A 27133-nucleotide genomic window follows, 5' to 3' on the forward strand; every position below is an offset into this window, starting at 1 on the left:
CCCAGTGCCTTATTAAGGTCCACATGGGCCAGGAGTTGAAATTTACAAAGGGCCTAAACCCCATACTGTCTAAAGGAACATTGCACACACACAACAACTACAACTACAACTACAACGTGATCTGGCGAAGATGGAACCAAATACAACAGATGCAACACATTTTTGCCCTGTGCCGACTCTCCGATGGAGTTTGGCCTCAAAAGTTCCCAGTCATACTCTAACAACCACCAAGTAGAATTAATTCACAGTTATGGTCATAGATTATAAATTCAGTGTGAAATGGCATTTTCTTAGAAGGACGAAGCCAAATTCACATATTCACCAATGTCTCTTTTGATGCAAAACCCAAGTAGTGCAACATTTCACTGCATTTCCACATCTCTAATAACCACAATATAAATGTATATAGATACTGAAATGACTAGATAACAATATTACATCAGACTGAAAGCACTGACACTAGTTTGAATAGTTAGGGTATTTTCACTTGGGCTGGCTCAACAATGTCTTTTATGCTATGATTTGTTATTTGATACTAGAAAAAACTAATCTTATGCTTCTGGATTATAAATGTTTTAATTTTCTTGTACAAACTTTTTCTTTTAGTAAATATGATAACTTTGATTTAGGGTTTTTTGCCCTGGTTGTAGCACTGATATTGAAATATGTTGTTCTATTTCTGAACCTGAACTCCCCCTGGTGGATAGTTATAACATGGTAATTAAGGAACAAAAAAAGGGCAAAAATGTAGCAGTTCCTTTATTTATACCCCAGTTACATATATCCGTATGTAACTAGGGTATATAGAGTATGAAATGCCTGTTACAGCCATAGGTGAAAATTGTTTCCAGAGCGATATAAGTAGCTGCAGCTCTGGAAGTAGTAGTCTTTATACAAATGCATAGTTTCATGACTAGATGTTGTTACAAAGATGGCAGTGTAAGTCAAGTGTACAACATGTGGACACAATAGCAGGTGCTAAAATATCTTCCACCAGTAATGTAAGTTCTCAGAATAACACCATGTTATGAAAATCAGAACTATTTACCCAGTTTCACATACTGACATAAAGACTCAACTTGCTATATTAAAAGGAAATAACTGAAGCATCATTATTATTATATTATAGCAGTAGGGGCTATTCCAACACTCTCTCACTACTTAAGGCTGTGTTTTCACAGTTCCATATCCATAAAAAAAATAAATTTAAATCATTTTCTTTCTGTATTATACCATCAAAGTTTTTATTTTCCTGTAATATTACCTGTGCCACACATACAGGGCCTGATCAACCAATAGGCCTATCAGGCTGCAGCCTAGGATGATGGTGTCTGGAGGGCGCAGCGTCACAGGGAATTCCACAGGGGTTGGTAGAGGTTTGTATTTGATTATAGCTCTTTGACAACAATTTTCATACATCTTACTTATGATATATATCTGTGCTATGGAGTAGTTTGTGTGGAGTGTTGTGTTTTGACTAAAAAGCTATAGCTGGTTCCTTCACAAAGCCCTTCATAATTTTCCCTGAATCTCTCAGTTTCTCAATAAATTACTTCTAAAGCTTCTCATTCACTTATGTTAAAGTTCACCTGCATAATGCATCATTATTGTATTGTTATTCCCACATGACATCTCTTCACCATTGCTTTCTGTACTTTCTTTTTTTAATTTTGTTTGAGAAAAAGCTAGGTTTCAGCAGCACATGACAGCAATAAACCCCAAAAAGCTAAACAACTGCATAAATGGTGTTAATATAGCACTACATAAATTTATCTGTGAATTATAACACTTTTCATCATTTCTACATTGCTTCTGTTCCCCACACTTGAAGAAGGACAATGTTTCCTTAAGATTTTGTCTAGAAGTTGATTCCTCAAGTTGACAAAAATTTTACAACATTTTTTGTAAACTTGCCTGATGAAGGGGCCTCTGTGGTCTGAAAGCTAGCAAATATAAACATTTATTTTGGTTAGCCAATAAAGGTAGCACTCCTATAATACATTTGTCTTTTTTGACACAAAAGTATTCAACATCACATAGATTTTTCTGCTACACATACAGAGTGGTTACAAATTTATACTGAGGTCTTCTCAAACATGGATTATGGAAAGTATTACTTTGATGTGTTATGTTTTCTATAACAAAACATAATACCCTTGGAGTGACCCCAAATAAAAGTAACTTCATTTGATTGGCACGATCATGTCCACATTAATATATTACTTCCCTATTTATTCTGATCTCAGGCTATAATTATGACACCAAGGCTCCAGTGTTGGTGTACTATAGCATATATTTATTTCAAAAGGAACTAGTAACAGCTGGGTATATTCTTTGTTCTTTCTGCTCTCTGGAGGACATTTCTAATATCTTGGATACTTCAAAGTGGGACTTTCCATTATATGTCCCTCATTCATCTCTGGTTGATTGACCTTATTAAAAACCACTAGGTTTATATTCTACATTGTAGATTTATTTTGATTCTTTATATATAAGCAATCCTCGTTTATACATTTGATTGTTATGCTTTTATTCAAAGCTGTATTTTTTATTTACATAGATAAGTTTAAAATTGTTTAATACTTCTTGGGAACGCAATATTTTATTTATAAAAAAAACACATATAATCAGTACCTTTTAATTGTTCAATGTTTTTCTTTATTGAGCCTTAGTGAATAGAAGTTCCCTTACAAGGAAGCAGCATTTACATGTTGCTTTATTATTTTTCATAGATTTGTGTGCAATGATATCTCTTTTTAATTGGTCAATATTGTTGAACCTTACACAGAATGTGAGTTGTGTCATTCTTTAAATGTAATTCAATGTACACATAACTTCATTATAAAAAGGGCAAATTCAGCATATACATATCATCATATTTCTTAACATAAATCAAATAATTATATTCTTCACATAACTTTCTAATGTATATTACAGGCATACTTGCCAACTCTCCCAGAATGTCCGGGAGACTCCCGGATTCCAGGGTAGGTCTCCCAGAGTCCCGGGAGAGTATGGCAGCCTCCCTCATCTGCCCACTTCCTAGTGAAGTGGGAAGAATCAGATCCAAAATTTGACCTGCCAGCACTGTAAAATGATGCGGTTGCGTCATTACGTCCCTGGGCGGGACCAAAATTGCTTGATTTGCATAGCTCCACCCCCAAAACGCCCCACCCACCCCCCAGACAGCTCCCGGACACCAACTTGAAATAGTCGGCAAGTATGATTACAGGACATGTGACTACAAGACTGATAAAGAAGACATGTAGCTGTACATTGCAGTAGACCATCTGTTAACTGACACGTGCTTAACTATTTCCTGGAGTTTAGTTAAAAAAAAATTCTGTCCATTCTGCTAATTATCACTTTTGTTCAAGCTACTGTGTTGGAAATATCTCATTAAAAATGAATGTATTACAACGGATACAAAAACTATTTGGTATTAAAATGAAGACATATTACATTACTTAGTATAATGTAAAATTAATTATTGATTATTATCTATCATCACTGCTGGGTCCCAGATCATAGCAGTGGTGATGAGACAGCAGTGGTGGAGGGCTGAATTTGACTGATGTCTAAACCCTCAATATTAATTTTGTTTACTCATTAATAAATTGATATTCATCCCAAATTAATTACCAGATAATAAATAGATGAATGAATATGATAAAATATATATATATATTGCTGACAGTATAAAAAATAGACAAAATTTGAATACAAATATCATTACTTTTTTATTGATTGTTTGACTTTATTAAAGTATTTACTATTCCACCCCACCTTTTATTTAATGTAGTAAAACTATATGAAACGGCAACTGTGAATCTGAATTTTATGATAATTACCACCAGTGTGACTTTTACACTGGTAGTAAATGAAATAATATTAGATGCAATGCTGATGTGTTTCTTTACTGTCAGTAGCTCTGCCAATCTGTCTCCACTGAACCTGGCTTTTATAATGCAGTCTCTGGAAATACAGACCAAGGCATATAGAGTGGGTACAGAACATCAAATACAAGTGTATCATAGCACTGCAGTATATCAGACACACTGGGAGGAAGGAAACACATCAGTATTACACCAAATTTCAGGCTACAGTAGGAGATATTTTACTGTACGATTCAACTATAGGGGGGCCCATGCTGTTCCAGGTGCTAAAACTTCTCTTGGCAGCCCTGGTAGCATGTGGCCCTCAAAGTTGTACTTTCGCCAACAATATAAAAAGAAAGGCTCGGACATACTTTAAGAAGTCAAATTGTTGTAACATTCTGTAAATCATCATTTTACAATTCACAGTGATTTGTTACTCGTGGTGGCAATTAATAAAAATATTTCTCCAATCTTCCTTTATAAGAGTAATGTTGATAATAGAATCCCATTGATTGTGTACAGTGAATTTACAGATGCATTTGGGGTCAATATATTTTTATATCAGTACGATATATCACCCTTGTGGTTTTGAGATAAAGTTAGATAATAAGTGTGTAGGATGTGTTTTCAGCAGCAAATTGCTATACGAATAAATCCATTAATGGGGTTTTGTACAAATATCAAGGTGCACGTTTTTCTTCTGCTTGGATAAACCGAGTAAACAGATGTTTGCAACCTTGGCAAATTAATTTCCAGAAAGTTAGAATGCATCATGCAACTACTTTCAAACTTAGCAAAGACACAATGCTATTTCTCTTCTTTTATGTTAGTGGTGACTGGAAAGTTAAACATGCTTAGAAAAAGATGCCAGATTTATTCAGTGGTGGAACATAAAAGTCACACATAATTGATAATTCTTGTGAAGGTTAATATAAATTCAGCGATCCCTGGCATATAACACTGCATTCTGTAGAATTTACTTTTCATGCTGACCTTTCATTCTGAAAGTGTAATGACTTTTATTTTTTTAATCCCTTTTAATGTAGGTACAATTTTAAGAAAAATTAAATAATATCTGTCAATAATTAAAACATTGGTTATAAGGTTAAATAATGCAACTGTCATTAAATATGTCAAGTAAATTATTGTACATCATTTATAGAATCTTATATATAAATGCTTAGTGGCGTGTGTTAGTCTGTCTGTGTGTGTGTGGAAAAAATAAAACCAAGCTGCAGCGCCACCTGCTGGGCAGAGTTATACACTGACCTACTAAATTCTTAGTGTGTGTGGGAAAAAAATTTCAGAAAGGGCTGAAATTTGGTATACTAAGATGTTTTTAATTTGTTAATTTAATTTGTTAATTGTTAAAAGTGTTTATAAAGATTTAAAAAAAATATATATATATTTCTTGAAGGAGAAGTGACAGTTGGGAGTGGTTGGTGGTTGCCGGGGGAGACAGTGGGGAGTGGTTGGTGGTTGAGGCCTGGGCTATGGCCCAAATGCATGACAAGAACCTTTTTAACACCTTAAGTAGCTTGATTTGACTAGAATGCATGAGTATCATGCACGGGTTAACTTGTAGAAATATAAACACTATGTACAAAACATTGCACAAGATGCCAAGTGGTAGCATGAAGAATGTGCTTGGGAGTGTCTGTGACTTGTTTTTATGATCATGCTTGGTAATGGTAATTAGGCAGCAAAAGCACTTTATACTCATGTAACAGTACTGTATGTTTCATGACATCCTGTCCTGGGCTTTTTCCACATTATACTAAAATGATGTAGTCAACACTAATAAGTCTGTACAATATGTTCAGGCTGGAACTGTATAGGCAGTGGAAATGAAATAATATTTCTTTTTAGAGTTTTATTTTAAAACAATCAATGGCAGAATCATAAAATTAATATAACTAACCTTAAGGCTTTTGAAACCAGAGGTGTTCTTTGGTCCCACTGTCCCCTACACAACCATTCCATGCTACTTAAATTACTTTCCTTCATTGTTATGGGACAGAATATCCCCAATAAATGATCCATTCTTCATGCAGCATATAAAAAAGGCCAATGTGATATAGTGTTCCTACATGATACTCACTTCTCTTCACCGCATTACAATCCTTCTTTGCCTCTGCTAACTCAAAAGTAGAGGGGTAGCTCTCCTGATTCACAGTAATGGTCTATTCCCTGCTCAACAAGCAATCACAAACCCAAAGTGAAGATTTTTTTAATAGTAGCTGATACACTTGGCGAGATGTTAATCACCCTGGTCTGTTGTTATGGCACCAATATTAGCCAGATCCCTTTCCTGACCTCCCTATTTCAGCACATTGATAAGCATGTCCATGGTCATCTGACTCTGTAGGACATAGTCATGACCCCCAGGCTTAGATAGATCTCATTCACCCTCCACCCAATTCAACTAATGAAGTTGACAAGGAGGTTTGTTGCCCTTCTTATTCCCTATTAGACTATTGGCAGGTTGTTAATGGCTCCACCAGAGGTTACATCTTCTATTCCCATTACATGGAGCATACTCCAGTATTGACTTAATTTTCTCGGAATCCCAAATTGCTACCAAAATTTATCATACTGATGTTTATCCCTACACCTGAATTGGCCATTGCGATTAATTATCAGGAACTGACTGATACCTTTACAGACTTTTATATCACTAATGAATCTCCTCATTTGCCCCCCTTAATTGTTTGGGAAGCCCATAAGGCCAAACTTAAAGGAAAATATATTAATACCTCGGCTGTCTGAAGAAAAGAGGAAAGAGATCTGATCAACTTATTAGTCACATTAAATCTCTCCTTCTTCAGCACAAAGGTCCCCTTAACGTGTATCTCCTCAAAGAGCTCTCCTCCATCTGGGCTCACTTCAATGAGGACCTGGCCAAAAAGACCACCAAATTCCTCAAATAGTACCAACAGTGTTTTTATATAAAAAATGACAAAGTAGATTTTCTCCTTACAGTGAAGCTCAGACAAAAACAAACTTGTAATATTACATCTCACATTAAAAACTCATCTTGTCAGGCTATTTGTAACCCAGAATTAATTATGAAAGAATTCCAAACCTTCTATTATATTATAACTTAGGTATCCACAACCATCGTCTCAGTTACTCGAATTGTATAGCTACCTGCACTTGTGCAATCTCCACCAAAATCTCAGCCCATATTCTTCAGAGACCTGTAGACTCAGGCTACCTGGGTACTCCTAACTTTCATAAATATTATGAAACACAGTGTGTCCAGTGGAATTCCCCTCTGGACACCAGGGTGTGAGTTAGCATAGAAGCGGCTGCCTGGGGTATGACCCCTAGTAGTGTGTTGCTTTGGTTGACTCCAACCCTGTGGATTCCTTTGACCCATTCACATCCAGGGCTAGATTTACTAAGCTGCGGTTTTGAAAAAGTGGAGATGTTGCCTATAGCAACCAATCAGATTCTAGCTGTCATTTTGTAGAAGGTACTAAATAAATGAAAGCTAGAATCTGATTGGTTGCTATAGGCAACATCCCCACTTTTTCAAACCCGCAGCTTAGTAAATCTAGCCCCCAGTCCTTTGGCTGCCCTTAGAGAACTGGTCCTGCTGCAACAGGACGTGTGACTTATTCCCCCCCTCCTTCTCCTGTGATTCCCCTGTGAAATAACTCCACCTCCCCTCTGTGTCTTTTGCCCCAAATGGCTAAAACATGGTCTAAAGCTGCTTTATTATTTCAAAATAGACTCCCCAAGTCTGGTATATTCCCTCAGTTTTCCAATTTGGCAGATTCACTTGGGTTTTCAAAAGGACAGTTCCACCAGTATTTGCAAATAAGGCACTTCTATCACTCAAGTTAAAATCGCCTCTCCAATGGATCAGTCTACACAGGGGAGAATCTGTGTCCACAGCCACTCTTCCAAGGGTCTCATCTTGACACTATATTATGCTCTCTTCCCTATCTCAAATGATAAGAAACATCCCCATAAATGAAAAGCGAATTAGATTTTGGCAAAGTCTTGGACTCATATGGGAGAGGGTTGCAAAATTTTCTATTAGCATTCAAATAAAAGAAAATGACTATAAATTACTTTTCATATGATACTATGTTCCAACTATACTCCACAGTATCTTCCCAAATGTATTGGATGCTTGCTAGATGATATGCGGTCAGCCACGTTCCTTTTTGCACATATGATGGAGCTGTCCCAAGATTCGGCTGCTCTAAAAAGAAGTAATATTCCCTGCCTCCTCTATCACAAGCTCAGTGATTCTCTATGACTTGAAATTGATTCTACTTCCTCTAACAATCCCAGGTGCATTCATATAAATTGTTCAGACACATTACAAGTGTGATCACTCGCCAGATAGCGATTTTGCAAAAAAATGCTCACCCACCTGCCATAGCAATAACAGCGTGTGGCATACTTATCAAATGAAATACATTAATAGCACCCTTAGGAGCCACTCTATATCCTTCCACAATGCTTTTGCCCCATCTCGATCTTTAATTTTGAACTCTGTCCAGAGTATTCCATGCTCCGTCTTAGAAACTCACTAACCACAAACTTTCTTTCAGGCCCCCACCTTTGTGAACCTATTCCCTCCCCCTCTCTGTGCCCCTTCCACATGCCTCACCTTTACCCCCCCCCCCCCCGATATTTATTACTCCTACAAAATAAAGAAAACTAGCATTGTTTTCCTATGTTTTTGATATTAGACCCTAGTCATCTATATTGTTATATACTGTTTTCATATCTTTTGAATTTTGTTGTTAATTTGCTTCTACCCAGGGATCATACCTGTATTGATTGTGCTATAGTTGATTGTTATGCTTTCAATGCTTTTAATAAAGGTTAAAAAAAAGAAATAACTATGCAATAACAGTTAATACTAAAAAATATACTGTATATTAAAACTCAACAGATGAACAACAATCAAAGGAATGCAGACTCATAGTGTGCAAGCTACCGAGAGCAGTCAAATGACCTCCCAAATTATACACTAAAAAAGAACTATCCGGGACATTAATTCGTGATTAATTACATTTGTGGCTCTGTGGCCATGACTTGTAGCACAGTCCTCTCGTGAAAAACCAGAAGGGCCATCAGAACCTCAAAGGAGACCGTGCCAGGCGCACAGATTTTCCACTTCCAATGTTGATGCCTGGTGCCTAGAGGTAAGTGTCTCAGGATTGAGTGACTCGGACATATGATCCCCACCATTCAGCTAGTTAGGAGAGGGATGTTTGTAGTTAAATCATTAGTATGGTGACAAAATACTACTTTAAAGTTTGAGTGTTTTTTATGTTGTTATCAACAGCATAGTGGAAAGCAAAGTATAAAACTTTAATGAGGAAGTAATCAGTAAAATCAAAGTGCAATATTTAAAAGATCATAACTAACTCAGTAACTTCCCTTTTTCCGAATGTTTTTCATGGTCCATTGAAGAGGATTGTAGATTTTTTCTGTCCAACGAGTGACTGTAATTTTTTTCTTCCTAGGTCCACTAGTATAGTCAGTGACAGTACTTAAGATTCACATGATGAAATAATTATTTTAACATGCTCAGAGTGCACACACTTTGATTTCACTGTAAGCTTGTGATCAGGGTCCTCTTAGCTCTTTGTCTGAATGCAAAGATCCAACTTTCTTTTATTACAGTGTTTGCTCTTAATTGTAAAAGGTGTCGGAGTTTAGTAGCACTTTATAAATAAATAAAGAAATAATTAATAATAAAAATAATAAGTGTTTTTTTGTGACTGCTGTAATGTGTTTTTGTCTTTACTCAACAGCAATCTATCAAAATGAAAATCGATGATTACCAAGCAGGATCTTATGCTTGATAATTAATTTACCTACTGACTTCACTGATAGTCCAAAAGTAATACAATAAAGAGTAGTTATTTTAATATTATAAATATATTATTTGTATTGGTATGTATGATATATTAATTTTTAATATTTTAATTCTAATATATAGTCCATTATCCTTTGTCTACTTTTCACTATTTACATTCAATATTCATTCCTAATTGTTTTTACTCTCATTTAATCATTGACTTACAACATTCAATATTCTAGATCCAACACATTCTTCTCTTTTTTGTTACTTTAAACTCCCTCCGCCACCAATCTATATACAGATACCCTTTCAATTTAGCCCACTTTTATTCCAGCCTATCCCTCTACCCATAATTTACCCACAAGCCACTTACTTTCCACCAATTTTACGTCGTTATATTTCCTTTCATTCCTATTAGTACTGCTTTCCAATTTTACCATTGTCTCACACTAAGGGGTCTATGCATTAATAATGTACGGTACCAGCAAATATGTATCGCTGCAAATTGCAGCAATGCATATTTAAGCACCGCTGAAGTGCATCATGATGGGGCTACTCTGGGAGCCCTAGCAAAGGGACCCCTGTGGTGCGATCTGTTTTTCCTCTTTACCAGCAGCTTCGAGCTGCTGGTGAAAGGAGGAAGGCATGCGCACAGCACTTCTACTGTAACGGACTCTGCGAAGCTGAAGAGACTTCAGCAGAATCCCATAGGAAAAAAGGTAGCGCCATACTTAGATGGCGTTATTTTCTGCACAATGCAAAGCTTATCAAAGCTTTGTGCATTGCAGTACATTGCAGTTCCCATAGTAATCTATGGGGACTGTGATGCTGCACGATATTTGCCTAAACGGAGGAGATTTCACAGAAATCTCCTTCGTTAGGCAGTCAATGCATGACAACCAAACTTAAAACATGCGGAAACAGCTGTTTCCAAGTGCTTTATCAGATTGATGCATAGACCTCTTTATATTCATTCACAACCTGATCAGTTCAATGTAGATTTCTCACCTAATTCCTCAATTAATATTACCTTCATCCATCCACTATCCACATCCATCCCTTTTACTTTTATTCTTACACCACTCACCACTATTATTTAATCCTTTTTATTAACCACATTGTTTTCCCTTTCACAAAACTATATTCACACTATTTTCTATTACATCCTATTTCCCCTATCACTTACCCTTTCTCTCTTTAGCTCTGCTTACTTTTAACCTTACTCCCTACTCCTTTTCTTCTTTGACCTTCCCTTTTCAGTTGTCCCTATCCCTCCCTCTCCAATCCTCATCTTTATATTATACCGATCCCATAAAAAACATATTTGCAGTACACTTAAGTTTGATAAATTTTTCCATACCCCTACCAGATTTTTCTCTTTTTGTGCCTCATCAGAATTCAACTAACCCCTACAACAACCATTCAGGCCTCTAGCTACGGCTCTAGATCCCCACAGAAATTTATCATCAAGACACCACACACAGTGTTCCATGATGATGGACAGATAAGTATCACTAAGGGAATTATACCTATAAAATGGACTACATTGTTTAAACTTGATCGTATGGATGAAGTACTGATAAATTAAGCAATTGTTTATATTTAAATCAACATAATAAGAAATATTAACCTTTGAATGTACTATTTCTGATTTATTCATTTAAGATATATCTGTGTCTCTGTGTATCTCTCTCATCAATTTTTAAGCTGTACACATATACCCTGATGTAATAAACAACTTCTATTTAATTGTGTATTTTTGTATTGTTCTTAAAGTATGCTCAGCTTGCTATATCTCCCTGCTTGCACAGCACACTAAATATAGCGGCTCTATATACCAGGTTAACTTAAAGGCTAATAATAAGTTATAACAATATTTTCATTTCACATTACTGTTCTATACTTTCGTATTGTATTCCCCTCGTACATCCATAAATCTGAAAAAAAATAAATATAGAAAAAAAATAACATTTACATTGTGTAACGAAAATACCTAGTAAGCTGCACAAATGAAATGCAAAAGTTAATAATTATATTGCATTTGCAAGTAAGAAGTCTACTGGGGTTACATAGTAAAACTAAAATATAAGAACAAAAGCATAAAATTGTAATGTCTGACATCTATATTCCCTGTTCTTTTGTTAATGTATTTTCCACTACTTCATATATTTTACGACAAAATAAATGTTCTAAAATATGGTATTTTGATTTAATGCCAGTTGCAGTTTCAAGCTGTTAAAATGATTGGTATAAAATGCAGCTATGCACAGAAAAAATTACGATATTTATGGATCAATAGCAGGATCATTAATTCTTGAAAATGTCTTCATAAAACAAAATAACTAGCTGTTTGTATAAGGTGATCCTTTCACTATGGGAGGTGTGTGTTTCCTGTTATACATTTCATCATGCCAACATGTCACGTGTCGCACATGGGTGGTGCTTTTTAAGCGGTGTTGGCTAGGGTTTGTTTATGTTCTTCTGCTCATCCGACAAGTCCTCAGTTTTGATGTGGGTGGAGATAGAAAAATCTGTAACCAATCAGATCATTGGAATGTTGTCAGCAGATGAGGAGGAGTGTGCTCATCTTGTGGGGGGCAGTGACCTATCCAGTCTTACGCTAGGGAGGGCGGGGCTGCATGAGACAGAGCACTATATAGTGAAGTGAGAAATGGAGGAAAACCATAGATGAATTAGAATAATGGATCAAACAGGGTTGCCCAACTTCACAGAGGAAAATGCACTACTGTACATGACCTATGGCGCTTAAAAAATGTGTACACCAATATTGGTAAAGAAATAAATATAAACCACAATTACCATTGGTAAATAAAGTCTTTGATAGAGCAGAAGAAAATCCAAGTTTACAAATATTTCTTAATTTCTTTTTCTGAACCTAAATATGAAGATTCAGGTGCAAATCAAGGTCAGAGAGGTGAAGAGAGAGGTGCTTAACTGAAGGTCTTGAAACTGCTTATGTCAACTGAGTACAAGAGTAGGGGTGAGGAATTTATTATCTCCTCCACAAATTCTTCTGTAATACTACGTCACTGAGAAATATTTTTACAATTTCTTCTGATATATCAAAGAGGATGTTTGCAAGTGAGTGTCACTGTAGCTGTACTCCCCAAACAAGCTCTATATTCTAAAAGAAATTATATTTTTCTGTTAGAACATGCCTGCTTGATGCTCCGGCTCCCGATCGTGGCCCCCATCTTGCATACATCTGGCAGGTGGCGCAGCTCCCTGCGCTCATGTGATTCTGGCTGGGGAGTTTGAATTCCCTTCACTACATAAGATACGTTCTGACACAGTGCCCAGCAAAATCCAACCTGCCTTGCGGAAGTTCTTGGTGAAGACCGTGGGGACCGTTAGACTCTGAAGGCCAGCACCAACCCTGATAGATAGTTGCCCCCGGTGATCGTAACATTTTCAATACTTGTGGAGTTGTTAAAGGTCATTCAGTGACATCTGTTTTAAATAAAGGGTGTTTGCGTGTGAGCATCACTGCAGCTGCTCAGCCCCAAAAAACTATATATTCTAAAAACATTTGTTTTTTCCATATTTTCCATAGTTGTCTTTCAGTGACATTTATATTAAGTGGGAAAAAGATTGTTTCCGTGTGATCGCCAGCAGCAGCACCCCTCAAAAAAAAATTATATTAAAAATTTTTTGCTATTTTTCCATGCTTGTGAAGTTTTTAAGGGTCATTCAGTGACATCTGTAGAATGAATAATATTGGGAGTTTGTGTGAAACCCCAATAGGGAAATCAATTTATAGTTTCCAAATGAGCAAAAATCAATGAAACAATTCAATAAACTTCAAAATAGCCACAAATCAATAAACATGGTAACAATAATTGCTGCTCCTCTATGGGATTGTTGTGTATCAATCCCTAGGTAACTTACAGGTAAAAACAAGCAATTTCCTAAAGAACAAATCTCTTATACCAAGTTTTGTAGCATTAAAAACCATTTATTAAAAACATAATTAATATAACATATTATATCACATAATTGAAAAATAATAATATAACAATCCACTTTATTGGGAGAGTGTTAGAAGGGGGACCTGGAAGACCAAGTCAATGGTTACGTTCTCCGTTGGCTACAGATACCTCTGTTCACTTGTGTCTCACTGCACTTGGATAGCCGGTTACCCGGTGGTTCTTTTACACACAGTCAACTTTGTAAACAACAGAAGAATTAAGCAATTAGATCCACAATTTTAGATGTTGTAATCTTCTTTCACTCATTTAAAAGGCCAAATCTTGTGTTGGTCCTTAAGCTTGCAGATCTTAGGCGTTTCTCCACATATAGTGTGGTTTCACCGGCTACCCAAATACAGTGAGACATGAGGGAACAGAGGTAGTTGTAGCTGATGGGGACCCTAAACACTGACACAGTCTGCCAGGTCCCACTTCTAACTCTCTCCCTATGAAGCGGATTGCATGAATTTAAGATCCAGCAGCTAAAAGTTCCATATACAAAGTGGAGATGTTAAACGGATCCTAATATTAACTATATTGTTTTATAATTCTTCCTTACTTGACTATGTTTTTAATATCGATTAGAGTTATTACATTCTAAACACAAATGTGGATTAATTTTCCTACAAGTTCACTGTAGGTTGTGACAGCAGATCATCAGCAAATATCATATTGTGTCCTTATTAATATCAATTGTACTTTTTTATTTTACTTATATAATTTTTATATTTTTATTTTGTATTATGTGATTTAATGTGCTATATTAATTATATTTTTAATAAATGGTTTTATATGGCATGAAATTGATTTGTGGTAGTACAAAATACTTGGTATAAGAGATTTGCGCTTTTCAAAATTGCTTGTTTTTTCCTCTTTGCTTGTCAGGGTCAACAGCAGAACCCTTCAAAAAACCTCTACATTTATTTTTTCCCTATTTTTCAATACTTGTGTAGTTGTTAAGGGTCATTCAGTGACATCTATATTAAGTGGGGAAAAACAGGGTGTTTGCGTGTGAGCATCAGTGCAACTGCACACCCTAAAAACTAAATATGGTGTTCTTGTCTTTGACTCCGAGCAGCACACCCCCCAATTAAATTTAAAATTTGTTTGTTAACAAATAAGAACACATTTCCTAAATTAAAATGATATTGTGAAGCAGTGTCATAAGAATTGTAAGATAACATTCCTTCCTTTCCCTGTATCATTGGGCGCTTCCCTTGTTTGGTGGCAGCCATCTACAAGTAGTTACAATCTGTTTAATTAGCATTACTTCTCTTGGCCACTATGGATTACTGTACGGATCAGGAACATCCCAGTACCAGTGCTTTTACTGTTTCGACCGAACACTAGAAAAGTTAATGCAGGAAGCATTTGACGAAACCGTCCTCAAAATCCAAACACTATTTGTCAAATTCTATCTCAAAGAAAACAGCTATTGATGTAAGTGATTTGTCCAAAAAAAGAAAATAGCTAATAATCCATACACTACCTACAGTGGCAAAACAAGGCTCAGAGTTTGCCCACATTTTGCTAGTAGAGGTCCTGCTACTGCTGGTATTGGTAAACGTATTAGAATGGCCTTTGTAAAACAAACTGCCCAACATGGTCATGCATTTCCTTAACTTCCCATGTACCACCTTGTGGCTCAGAGTGTATGTCTGTCACTGTCACCTACAAAACAGCCAAATCAGCGCCTGAAAATAACACTGAGACTGAGTAACAACTTGGGCACTCACAGAATCCTGAGGAGACTCTAGGGGTATCCATGAGTGCTATATGTGAATCTGAGGTTTCAGACTCAGACACTGTAATAATAGAGCAGCTTTCTCTCAAAATTCCTCAACCTTTCGGAAATGTGAGGATGTGTAGATGTAGTACTAGTGTTGATGATGATTTACACCTAGAAATTGAGGAGGCTACTTTGGAAGTTGTAAATGGGCAAGAAGATGTGGGAGATAATTATGGATCTGAAAATAAATGTGTTGTACTTGAGGGAGATAATAAGGAGGATAATCATTATGTTGAAGTAAGGTAGCCAACAGTGGTACCACCTCATGCCCATTATGAGCGCAGTATCATGCCAGGGCAGAAGATGGGAAAAAGCACCTCTTCTGTTTGGAAATATTTTTATTCAAACCCAGACAACATTTGGCAAACCATTTGTCAGGCCAAAATAAGTAGAGGTAGGGACATTGATCATTTAGGCACCTCCTCCCTGTTATGTCATTTGCAGCAAGTTATCTCAAGTCCTGTTTCCAAAAGTGGCAAATTGTGTATAATACAAAGCAGTTCAGTGTTAGCTAAGGGCCAAATGGATAGATAGTTACAATTCTCACTGCATCAAAACCTTCATCATCAACCTACTCATTATTAGTGCTTAGTCCAGCATTCATGTTTTACATTTCAAATGACTCCCCTAATGCAATCCATGATTCCCAGGAGACATCCTTGCATGATACAGCTGCTGTTGCTGTGAGTGAAAAATCTATACAGAAAGGGAGCAAGAAGACTAAGCCTATTTTGACATAATTGTCTGGGAAGCAAGTGTTTTGCAAGAAGAAATAAGAAAAACAATCAGCATCCTTTTGCATAACAGATCACTAAAGCCATGGCAGCTATGTGAGCATTGGATATGCATCCAATTTCCGCAATCAATGCATTAGGTTTTAGCTGATTAGTTAAGGTCATGTGTCTACTCTACTAAATTCTATCTCAATTCCATTTCTCCAGAACATCAATTCCTCCATTGTTCCATGAGGTTAAGTAAAAAGTCATTCAGTCCCTAGAAAATGCCATTGTACCGACTGACCACTTAACTACGGATATGGGGACAAGCAGTACTGATAAAATTAAAGACTATATGACTATGACAGGTGTAGAACCATCAGTAACAGCAGCATTGGTAGCTTCACCATCATCTTCCTCATCCTTTCAGCATAGTAGGACTAACACTCTTTGCCATTCACAGGCAAGCTACACTTTGTATTGCTGGATTCACAAAGAAACATACTGGTGTTAGTCTGTTGGAATATCATAGCAAAATGGTACATCCCACTAAGACACTCCTGTGATTACTCATTGCCGATAAATGAGCAAACATTGTGTGTGCATTATGACTGAATGAATTTCAACACTTACCATGCTTTGTATACACAATAAATTTAGTGGTGCAGAATTTCTTACAAATTGAGAGATCAGTGCAGATGATGCTGTTAGTGGCCTTTAAAATTTGAGGGCATTTTCAACATGCAGTGACCACATGTAGAACCTTTTTTTTGCAACGGCTGGAAATTTTTTTTATCTGCCATGCCACCAACTGAAGCAAGAGGTAGTAACAAGGTGGAAGTCTACACTTTATGTGATTCAGTGACTAGAGGAAAAGCAACAAGCCATCAAGATTTACACATCAAACCATGAGATGGGAAGAGGAGATCATGTTATTTTACGCCAGCACATTGGATAATCCTTACTGTATTATACAAACTACTGAAACCATTTGAAATTGTAACAAAGTAAGTGAGTGTCAGCCTGAGTGAAGTCATACCCCTAATCAGACTATTAGAGAAGAAACTTAGTATTTCCGCAAAGTATGTCAGGCTTGTAGATTAAGTTCTTTATTCACTTCGTCAGGATCCTAGGGTTTGCAGCATCTTCAAATTGGATCACTACATTTTGGCAACCATGGTTGATCCTAGGTTTAATTCATATGTAATGTTGTTCTTTCCAAATTACACAAACCTGCAGAGATGCAAACAGCTACTTGCGACCAAGCCGTCAACTCAAGTTGCACATGACACGTTCCCTGCTTTAGCTTCTCCAACAAATTTAACTGCCAGAAAAAAAACCTCCTTTTTCTAAGAGTCACACTGATGATGAGTCAACAACAGAGCAGCACACCAATGTCAAAGGTTATGACATCTGATTAAGCTTACAAGAAATTCCTTAATATAGTGACACCTCTACCTTGTCTCAGTAGCATACATCTTGCCTTAGTAGAACGGTGGAGGATTACTTTAATGATAAAGTAGAACTTAGCATATCAAACAGTCCCTTTGATTTCTGGGAGGGTAAAAGGCAATTTGGAGAACCTTGTACAAACTAGCTATGGTGTACATAAGCTCCCTGTAGTGTTTACTCAGAAAGAGTGTTTAGAGCAGCTGGGAACATTGTGAGAGATTGTTGGATGAGACTACTTCATACTTCAAAAAAATGTAGAAAAACTGATGATCATCAAAATTAACTACATTAACTATGAGGAATATCATTTTTGCTGACAAATACAAACAGAATCTGTAGATTCCAGTGGGGATGAATTAATATTGTGTGATGATGATGATCATGACATCAGTGATGATGATGATGATGATGAGAGTGATAACATTGTCAACACAGAGAAAGATGACCACTCTTAGCCATATACCCATTAGAAATTTGTTAAATTCCCTATCTACCCTGTCCAGTTCTTCAACCAACTACCAAAATGTTCTCTTTTGTAGAGCCCAAACAAATCAAGCATTTCAGCCACAAAAGTGGCAGTTCCTTTTGCTGAACTGCTTGGTTTGTTAATCTATGTGCTTGTCCTTTTTAACATATGGGTCCAAATAACAGCTTCACCTTACGCTATTTTACACTTTGCCTTTGATCTAACATCTTGTGTAACAGTAAAATGCTATGTGTTCAACAGCTAGACGTTCATTTGATCAACATTCAGAATATCAACAACATTAGGTTGACAATTAGGTATAGGGACAGGGTTAGGGATATGGACAGGAATTGAGATAGGGTTAGGGATAGTAACAGGGTTAGAGTTAGAGATAATACTGTCTACATTTGAATTGTCCACCTAATAAATATTGTCTACATTTCAATTGTTGTCCAAATAATATTGTCAATGGCATAAGTGTTGACTTCCCAACCCTGTCTATTAGGGTGCCCACCATTTTATGTCAATCATGTAACTGTCCAACACATGTATGTATCACACCCGGGTGGGCCCAAGGACAATGCCATCTTGCACCATTTAACATAGTGCCCATGGTCTCTCATAATCTGTTAAATGTCTACTGATATCCCCTCTGTCCATCTAATGAGCTCTGATACTGCCACTGCTGTCCCTCTTCAATGTAATGCTGCTGACCCTCTCCACTGTATTGCTGCTGACCCTCTCCACTGTATTGCTGCTGACCCTTACTACTGTATTACTGCTGTACCTCTCCAATGTATCATGCTGCATAACAGTTACCTTATTAGTGTGTCTCCTTTTTTAAAAAAGAAAATGTAATTGATCCAGACATCTTTGATGAGGATGATGATGAGAGTGGTGATAACATTGTCATTTGTCAGGAGGAAGATGACCAGTGACCACTGTTATCTAAATGTCCATGATTCATTTGTTAACATACCTAGCTATTCTCCAGTTCAACAACCAACAGCCAACATTTTGACTTTTGTGGGGGTCCAAACAAATCAAGCACTTCAGCCACAAAAGTATCAGTCCCTGTTGCTGAAGTGGTTTGTTTGTTAAACTATGTGCATGTCCTTTTCAACATATGGGTGGGCCCAAGGACAATGCCTTGACAATGACAATGACAATTTTGACTAGAACCATTTAACATTGTGTCCTTGGTTTCTCATCATCTTTTAAATGTCCATTAATACTGCTGCCTATCATTGACGTCTTGTGTCCATTCTCATCTTAATGAAGGATTTTGTAACTCCATCACAGAGCGTAAATCATCAGCTATCATATCTCCATCTATACATGTATTCTTTTCCAGTGCTAAATTTTGCCCTCGTAATTTCTCAGAATGTGGACTTTCAATTGCATTGTCTTGTCAAGACAGCTGTTTGGCAAGGAAATCTTCAACAATGTAATTTATACATACTTGTGTGGGAAGGCCAACTATTGGCCAATCTGAACTGTCCGTTTTACATATTTCTTATATTTCACTAATATAACATATATGTATTATTTACACATTCCATATTATACATTGCATATTTTTTTGTACATTCCATATTTCTATACATTATATATTTATACATTTTATATGCATTACATATTTATACACATTACATATTTATATATTTTATATACTTTACATATTATATACATTACATATTTATATACATGGGTCTTCGGGACCGCCTCCACTGCAAGTCTTGGGCAGTCCTCTTTACCCCGGGGTTGGCCGAACCTTCCTCCGGGGAATGGTTCTTCAGCATTCCCATAAGGAGGGAGCCTCAGACACCAAAGGGAGAGGGTAGTCCATAAAGAGGCTCTACCCAAACCCCGTTCAAGCTAACAAAAAATAAAACAAACTGGAATTTGCGCATAGGCACATCGGGTTCCAACCAACATCAGCCTTCCGGCATAAGACCAAGAAGACCCATCATTTCAGGGTGTCTTGAACTAATCGTACTAGGTAAAATTGTACAATTAAGCTTAGCCAGAAGCACACATTGAGATTTACATTTTAATTTAAACCGCATGTAGATACTTTATGCACACTGCTGTCCCACTAGGGATTGTATCATTTATTAAATTGCCATGTATTTGTTCCGCTACTCTCTCACTAATTTTAGCTTTCAGCTCGCTGCAGACTTTGGCCAATATTGGTGAAAATTTGGACAGTTGTGAAGAAATCATTAGAAAGTGTAAATGACTGTAAATGCTATAAATAGTATTATAGGAGCAAAAACAACTCAAAATCACATCATTTTACCTATTTTGCACAATTTTTTATGAAATCCAGATCCAAAACCTATCAGGATTTTTGGGCAAAAACAGTAACAAAACCAAAACACGAAGACGTTTAAGAACAAAAACCACATCCAGAACCAAAAACACGGGGCTCAGAACATCTCTCCCATGTAGTTTTTGGACACTCATTGGAGAATTACACATTGCAGGGTATAGGGCTTTTAATCTTTTAGAATTTATTCTTCAAAACTGGTGACACACCAACTGGTGATAAATATGAAATAAAGCTCTATAATAACATGTAGGCAATCAGAGCATTGTAAGTTGTGGCACAACAACAGGAATCAATCACAGAAAACAACTAGGCCTTAAAGGATCAGGTGCATCCTTGTGCCAGCGGAGATGCTGGGCATACCTGCAGTCACCTCCATTGTCATAAGCTTCATCGCTGGTATCTGAGATCCTTTCCCCTACATTGACTGCTGTTAGTTTTGCAATCACTCCACAGAGTTATGTGAAAGATGGGAAAGGGGTGCAGGCAGTTTGGGGGAAGGGGCATTTCACCCCACCCAAACAATCCCCCGCCCCCAGGCTTAGGTCCCCATTCTCTGCCACTAGTTGCCAAATTCTCCGCTATAGGAAACAAGATTTATACATTCAACTTGCTTTAAGAATGATGTGTTAACATTATTTGAAATGGTTAATATCCTAGCATTCAGTGCTATAAACAAATGAGTTGACTAATCAAAAATCATTTCTACTTTCAAGTATGCTAATTCATTTCACTTATAGACCAGACCCGCAGATTCATACTCACAAATAAATAGCTTTTAGTTTTCTCATCTGATTTTTATGTGCTACATTTCAGTATAATTAGTTTGAGAAAATCTTAAGGTATTTCCACATCTATGTGTTTCATCTGTGCAATTTATTAGTTCTTATTGTACGTGTACTTGCCATAGAGGTGATTTTTATAAACTGCATTGGCTGGGAAAAAAGGGTGAAGCATATTTTGGCTCAGTTGGAAGAGTTAACTCCTGTGCTGCAACCACCCTGTAAATGCAATTCTAATCCTATAAATAAAATCATATTGTTTGAAATAGTAATAGGCTTTAAAATTGGCATGACAGATGCATAATCATCGCATTGTCCTCTTTTCTCTGTTTTGCTTGTGTTGCTTAGCAATACGTGTTACTGTTTAGGAAAAGCTGATGATGTCACAGTTCATTGAAGCGAAATAGAACCAGTGCCAATCACTTTTATAGTTTACACTTTTCTAAAGTTATATGTAGCATGTTGTTTTCACCGTAGTCCAAATCAAGTGAACAAAAATGTTAAATAAAGCTGGATAAGGAGACAAATAACTAAGGCCACCAGCATTGATGAAATAAGACAAATAGTTTCATAAATACCTGTGTCACAGCTCTAGTATGTTTCTCATTCTCTCTGTAAAACATACAAGTATAAATATTTATAAAAGTAACAATTTTACAGAGGGGAAGATCAGGCAAAAAATATCTTGATGTTGATAATGTTCATCATGTGGTATTTAGTGCGTTTGTGGCATTACACCTACAGCCACATTCCGCAGCACTGTTGTCACACGCCCCTCACCCACGGCTGCCACCCGGTAACCTGAATATCTTTCATTCCTCATTCCCTGCTTCATCCCCGGCTGTCAGTCCGGCAATCGACTCTGCACATGCGCAGGTGATCATCTCACCTGTGTTCACCTGTCCCGTTCATCCATTGGTTACCTCTCATTTATAAGGCTCCTCCCAGCTCCTCTTAGTGCTGGTTCTTCTCGTCAGACTCCTGGCCTGGAAGCAGCTCATGCACTCTGCTGCTGCAATCACCTATTACCTGGTCCACTCGTTAGTGGTAACTACTGCAGATCATCGCTACCATCTCTCCAAGTGTGCTGCTGAAAATCACCTATTATCTCTCTGTGGACTATCACTGAGCATCACTCAGTCAGTACTCCTACTCATTTGTGGCTATCTAGTGCCTACATTCTTCTCCGTACTCAGTTCTCTATCACTGCTCATTGGGAACTCCCCTAGAGGGCCGCGACCTGCAGGGTGGAAGCTGCCAAGCCCAAATTCCCTTACGGGAACCTCTGGTGAAAACATTCCACTTTGTTAGATTCCGCGCCTCTGGGTGATGTACCACCAATCCCAGGCAGAACAGAAGGATCCCACTCATCCTAGTGAAACCTGACAACTGTACAGAGATTATTTATCATCCACATCAGTCCCTGCCTCATTAGAGCTTACAGTCTACATTTTCTACCACATAAGCACACACAAACAGACTAGAGACCATTTTGTCAGCAGCCAATATACCTGCCAGTATGTTTTTGGACTGTAGGTGGAAGCACAAACACCCGGAGGAAACCCACGCAAACACGGGGGGAAATATACAAACGCCACGCAGAAAGGGACCTGGTTTGAATCAAACCCATGCTATGTGAGGCAGCCATGCTTACCACTGTACACCATTACCCATTAAATGCAATACATTCATAAAAGGATCATTTAAGAGTGTGCAAAATGAGACACATTAATACATTTTGTATGCATAAATGTACCTATTTGTCCACCTAGCGCATTCATGAATTGCATTTTCACATTCTGTTTCTAGGAACTGGCCCCAGAAAATTGGGAGGCACCTACTTTTGTAGAATATTAAGCCTGGCTGGAAATGCACATGGTAGAAACAGAGCTGGATTACCGACTGGCAGTCTATTCCAGAGAACGCACTGGTTCTCTGCTAACAGCGCAATTCCAAATCTTGCACCACTTGTGTTGTTTGTTTTTTCTTGACATTTTAAATAAGTAACATCGAAGCTCAGTGAAAGCTGTGCTGCAATGGCTCTCATTTAAAGTTAGATGTATCTGTTTCGTTTACCCCTCTTGGCATAATAATAATATGCAGACCACTGCTGAACTGGCTGGTAAATAATCATATGGGCTTCTCTACTATGCTGGCTAATAATTATATGGACAGTTGTCCAATGTGTGTACCACTGCTGGCTGGTGTAATCATATGGACATCTCTGCTGGTGGTAGATAACTATTTAGGCAACTCTACTGACTGATATTTAATCTTGTGTGAAATAGGAGAAGAAAAAAAGAAAATACCGCATCGGATAGTATAAATTCAGTTGTTTTCTCTCTTTCTTATGAGAAGTTAGGTCTGTATGTTTTAATATATGAAAAAGAGATGTTGCTACAAAACAATCAAGAACATAAAAAATAAGGAGAAGAAGCAGGGCCATCTTTTCCATTGGGCACGATGGGCAGGTGCCCGGGGGCCCCACGGGCAAGGGGGCCCATTGTCAGGGCTCTTAATTAGAATAAACAATCCTGCAAAAAAAAAAGCCTGCATAAAAAACCTTCAAGGGTCAATGAGCAAGTATATCTATCCATCTCTATCTCTATATATCTATATCTGTATCTTTATACATCTATATCTATATGTATATTTATATATATATATATATATATATATATATATATATATATATATATATATACACATATACATATATATATATATATATATATATATATATATATATATATATATATATAGGGACCCCGGTGCACTGCTTTGCCCGGGGGCCCATAATGTTGTTAAACTCTGCTTCTTCTCAGGGCCATCTTATCTACAGAAGTGCATTGACAGCTAGATGTTTGTTGAATCTAATTAATCTCTTCAGGTTAAAACATAAACTTTTATTTTTAATTCATTTTAAATCCTATGAAATAAATGAAACATCAAAATATTAGAATCTTCTATAATGTTTAGTGAAAATATAAACAGTGAAATTAAAACCTCACTGAGTGCCAGATCAAATATATATATATATATATATATATATATATATATATATATATATATATATATATATATATGTATATATATATATATATATATATATATATATATATATATATATATATATATATATTATAGTAATAGTCCTGAACAATAAATCACATAGATGTAGATCAAATGCATTAGCCTTATTGTTTATCAATTGTTCAGGTGAAGTAGTGATGCATTTGATGTACATTTCTTTTATTCACTCTTTAGTAACTGTTGCAAGTAAGTATGAGTTACTGCAATACAATAAGAAGAATGTAACCCCCGTTTACATTAGAACCATAACAAGACTATTATACTCTCTGCTGCAACTGTTAGCAGGATCTGACAGCAATTTAGTGTACCATACAAGGCCATCAAGCTAAAAATCCAGGCAGCAGCCAGTATAAACATGGTCAGTTTCCAGGCAGAGTTCAATTTCCAGGAAACAAACCGATAGGAAGCAGGTTCAGCAACACAAAGCATAGCTACAACTATCACCAGCAGGATAGTCTGCATTAGTCTGTATAGCTTCAAGCAATCATTGAAAACCCATCTGTGCATTAAAGCCTACCAGTACTCCGCTTAACCATTTCTCCATGAAGTATACCTCACCCTCTTTCATCCTCCATCTCTACCCTTGCTTCCTGCCCTCAGATCCCCTTACAATGGCTCACTCCCATGTGTCAACCATTTGTCTGCCCCTTTTTCTTTAGATTGTAAGCTCTAGTGAGCAGGGCCCACTTCCCTCTTGTTCTCATTACCTATAAATTTTGCTCACCAGCTGCACTGCGCACCTCCTCCTTGGGCTCTCTGCCTGTTGATGCCGCTCTTCTATTAGCTTCACACCTCTTTCAGTCATTGTAAATTTGCTAAGTGCACCCACAGTAATGGGCACAAGTTTCAGCCTTTGCTGAATGTACTGCTTGCACTTCATTACACATCCAGGCTCTCTGTAGCTGTGTTGAGAGATGTAGTGTTATTTGTTTACTGTATTGTACTGTTATACCATGTACTGTTGTGTTGTTTTCCCTCTGTACATCGCTGCGCACCAAATGTGGCACCCTATAAATAAAGGTTAATAATAAAAATAATAGTATAAATGGCAGGGAGCCAATTGAAAGTCTCCTGCTAAGCCAAGCTCATCTGTGTTGATTTGCTGCAGTGCAATCATAAGAGCCCACTATATGGTTTCTTGAGAGTTGTTCTGACAGCTGAGAGGAAGCTCAGCTAACTGAGGGCTGGTATTGGTCGAAAGGTGTATAAGCACTTAGGTTGTTTGTGATCCTGCATTGTGGGCCATGCAAGAGTTAATATTTCAAAATGTGTGTAGTTGCCAGGTGCTGGTCTATCATAAGAATTTACAGGTGATGATCTGAGACAAGGGGAGGTAGGTTATATAAACTTAAACCCATGTGGTGTTTCTTTCTCTTGTCACTGGAAACTGTTCCTCCCACCCTGTTAAGGTTTGTGGTTCTTGATTTGTATTTTTAACATATTTTTTCTTTCAGCATGGTTTTCAGTGCAATTAATTATTATTATTATCATTGATTTGTAAGGCCCCAAAATAGGGAAAACATGACATACATAAAGCAGGGACATACGAGATAGACAAAATAAATGTAGTCATGAAAATAACGGATAAGGAGGGCCCTGCTCATGAGAGAGCTTACTTTCTAATTGGAAGAGGGCACAGCTGAAATAAGAGGAACAAGTGTGACTCAGAATGTAGATTTAGCGTGGGTAGTATAGATGGGAGTAGTATAATCTCCAGTAAAGAGATGGTTTTCAGAGAGCATTTAAAGATTTAAATGCTATGGGAGAGTCTGATCAGGCATGGTGGGGCATTCCACAACTGGGTAGAGGCACGTGAGAAGTCTTGAAGGCGAGAGTGAGAGGTGGTTACCAAAGATGAGTCGAGGTCAGAGATAGATCTAAGAGGATAAAGATGAGATTTGATATATATGAAGAAGTGGAGTTTTGTTAGGACTCTGTAGGTAGGGGTGAGAAGTTTGAAATGGATTCTGAAGGACATGGGAAGCCTGTGTAGAAATTTGCAAAGTGGTGCAGTTGATGTGGATTAACAGCAAAGGAAGATCAGTCTTGATGCGGTTTTAAGACGAAGGCCTCCTCTCTCATGAAATTGTTCCTTACTAGGCAGAATATCCAGTTAGAGGTGTTTGCTTGTTCGATGTCCATTATCTAAAGATTTGAATTGCCGGTCAGTCTTGTACCTTTTGCTGAACAGTCTGGAATACACTCATATTCCTGCTGTTGTTAGCACATGTAAGGATGTGACTATACTTCATCTGGCTACATAATGGGCAAGGATACTGTGAATGATTTAAAAGATTGTTCTGGACACATTCATGGAAACAACTGGGAGACTGTTTTGCATTCAGCTCCTAGTGGGTAATTACTCTACTATCTTTCAGGTGGAATATTTCTGGCTGTGTGTACCCCATTTTAACTATACAGACTTTCTTTATTGTATGATGGATAATATATATCTCTGTATATATATATATATATATATATATATATATATATATATATATATATATATACTTCAGAGTATTTTTATATACTTATATGCATTGATATTCAATTTATCAGTTTTATAATGCTGTATTTGTTTTATCAGCACTGATTATATGTTGCATTTGTATTTTTATTCTTATGTTTTAAACAATAAATATTCCTTTGCACATCTGTGCTTCCTATTTTTTGTATTTTAGATTTTATTTAGTAGTACAGTCATGGCCAAAAGTTTTGAGAATGACACAAATATTATTTCTCACAAAGTCTGCTGACTCAGTTTTTATGATGGCAATTTGCATATACTCCAGAATGTCAT

At 37.0% G+C, this 27133-nt stretch overlaps 1 long non-coding RNA gene across 1 annotated transcript; it reads left to right on the top strand.

Moving 5' to 3' along the window:
• The first annotated feature begins 8781 nt into the window (after positions 1 to 8781).
• Positions 8782 to 11463, top strand: LOC142140239 (uncharacterized). Its single transcript, XR_012688351.1, has 2 exons — positions 8782 to 9049; positions 9665 to 11463. It is a non-coding gene; the product is annotated as an uncharacterized LOC142140239 (long non-coding RNA).
• The last annotated feature ends 15670 nt before the right edge of the window (positions 11464 to 27133 follow it).

This window comes from Mixophyes fleayi, chromosome 2, assembly GCF_038048845.1.
Source record: "Mixophyes fleayi isolate aMixFle1 chromosome 2, aMixFle1.hap1, whole genome shotgun sequence".
Taxonomy (NCBI): domain Eukaryota; kingdom Metazoa; phylum Chordata; class Amphibia; order Anura; family Limnodynastidae; genus Mixophyes; species Mixophyes fleayi.